Source organism: Morone saxatilis, unplaced genomic scaffold (genome assembly GCF_004916995.1).
Source record: "Morone saxatilis isolate NCDOM2014 unplaced genomic scaffold, NCSU_SB_2.0 Contig17, whole genome shotgun sequence".
Taxonomy (NCBI): Eukaryota; Metazoa; Chordata; class Actinopteri; family Moronidae; genus Morone; species Morone saxatilis.
Window position 1 is genome coordinate 1,885,525 of NW_023339729.1, and position 2,637 is coordinate 1,888,161.

General features: G+C 37.9%; 1 protein-coding gene across 1 annotated transcript in view; it reads left to right on the forward strand.

The window, feature by feature from the left end:
- pmm2 (phosphomannomutase 2) overlaps window positions 1-2,637 on the forward strand; it is a gene marked incomplete in the record, with an annotated part of 7,226 nt that overhangs the window by 2,904 nt on the left and 1,685 nt on the right.

Sequence of the window (2,637 nt, forward strand, 5' to 3'; positions counted from 1 at the left end):
GGAAAAGGATTCTAAAGAGAAAGTAGTGCTTCCCCGTTCAAGTTCCAAAAATGCTAGACCAGAGAAGTAGGGAAATCACATACGGCTGTACCAAGGGAATTCCCCTCCTCATGCATTAAATGTTAAATATATCTTTTACAAGAACTATCGGAATACAGACACAGGTGGTGTTATTGATAACAGTAATGTGAGGAAAATTTTCAACCCTAAAAACCACCCATAATAAAGATGTGCTACTATTTTGTTAGCGCAATTAAACTCGCATTGGTAGGCAGAATAAAACAGACATTGTACTAATAAGCTCACAAGATTTGACATAAAAAGTTTAATATAAATTATGGAACATTAAGGCAAGACAAAGGAGAGTCTTTTTATTATGGCGGATCTCCCTCAATTGGATTCTATTGTTTTATTTTGATTTTATTTTGTTAAAAGCTATAATTAAAATACTAGAAGGGGCTTCCCTATACATTCCCTATCCATTAAATGCTCATGGTTTAGCCTGAACGTACTTAATATAGAATGAAGGATTTTACAAATAGTTTTTTATGTTATACATCGCTCACTCCATCGGTTGAAACTCATCTTGGACGATAGGGTAAATTCAGCTACTGCATTACAGCATGTTCACCGGTAATATGCAGCTGAAAAGACAATTTGGGCAAGCGATTTGCTTTAAGCTATAGAATCAGTTTACAGTTAAGCTTATGGTTAAACAACAATCATAATTGTCTTAGGCATCTTTTCATTTGTATCCTCTCTTTTCAGAGTGCACAACTTTTACATTCAGAACACTCTCTTTTTGCATGATTCTCATTGAATATCTTGCAAATCTATTTTTCATAATCATCAACATTAACCATAGATAAGGTGACTCGAGTGGATGGATCAATTCTAAATCTGTACTCAAAAATATAAAAATGGGATATCCGAGGACCAAGCGCATTCGCCCTGATATCCTCTAATGGACCTGAGCAATATAGTATATAACATCTCTGAAAAATACTAATTGATTTACACTTGCCTCACAACACAGTGACACTAAAGGGATAAAGTACTCCATCCAATCTGCATAACAATATCTAAGATGAAGTAAACATGGGGAAGTATTACAAACACTGAGCATGATCTACTTTCTATACGGAGAAGTGAAATACTACTTAATATGCAGCCTAGCACTGGTGTTGCAGTGATCATTTGGGAACCAGATGCAAGGATTTTCTCTTACATAAAGACTCATTCCTATAAGCAACACCAAAAGCATTCCTGAACTTTTGCAGTGAGATGCGGTCAACTGTACACGGCTGTGCAGATAATAGACACTATGAATGTGCTGTGTGTCCGGGGTTTTCTCAGAAATCTGAGCTGCTGTGAGTGCGCTCGCATATGACTATGAGACACTGAAAGTTTAGTGGGCCTAGCCGATAGACTCGAGTTGCTGCCAACTCGGTATAGGTCTCGAGCTTGTTCTCTAGCGCACCTCCTGCTCCTGGAAGTGCTTAAGATCCAGACGGGGCTCCGATGGACTAAAATCCTTCATCCGGTTCAAATTAGGAGTTTAAAAAGCCCACCAAAGATCTAAACCAGTTTGGTTGGTAACAATGTGGCCTTCAGACTGGATAAACAGTCAATGTATGACAGCTTCTGGCAGACAACCACAACACTGACGCAGGCACAAAATGGATATGACGCCATTGACAGGCACAAATGGAAACATTTGGGATAATGTAAGGACAAAACTCAACTAGATATAGAACATAGCTCTAGAGTTTATACATTGTTTAATGAGGAAATGTTACATATCAGAACTTTAATACAGTAGTTTATAGGTTGGTTGTTTCTAATTCAATGTAAACAGAGCTTTTATTGTAGAATGAAGGTATTATCCTGGCCATTATCTGTGGTGATTTACATTTAATTTGTTCCAAATAATATGGATACATCTGTAATTATTCCTGGATACTGTTTTCTAAGTTTTTAGCATCACCTTAAAAAACAAGGGTAACCACCAAAGTGCTGTTCTTGCTTTTCAAGCTCAGACTGGTTTAATGGTTTCGTTTCATGTATTGAGCCTGTTTACATTGAGGCTGTAGCAGCCTATATTAACACCAGCTGCTTTTTCTGCGTGCGAGTTTTGGCAGCACTGCGTACTTTATGTACAGTGTAGGAGCCAGAAACCCAAACATTTCCTACCAAGTTCATTGCTGTTTTAAAACTGTTCAAACACACAGTGGGATTTGTGGGGCCATCAGATGCTACCTTTGAGGTATTTATGTATGTATCTTCAGTTTTGTGAGTTAACACCCAGGTTCATATAAGCCTGTTGTCTGCATGCTGTGCTGTTGTGAAAGCAATCCCACCAGGTGGTGGGTGGTCAAGACCTAACAAGAGATCCCACTAGCTGACTACCGTCCCATTCAAAAACATTTCTCTTTTCAGCCAGAGTAGATTGCTGTGAGTAGACTGATGACATTTACACACACAGAATTGCTGGCTTTTTTCATTCATTCATTCAACCTTTATTTACTTCTTGGGCCTACATTGAGGGGTGAACCGAGATAAAACATATATAAACAAAAATGGAAAAATAATCAAAATAGAAGACGCAAGCATCAACATTAGTTAAACATATTCCTA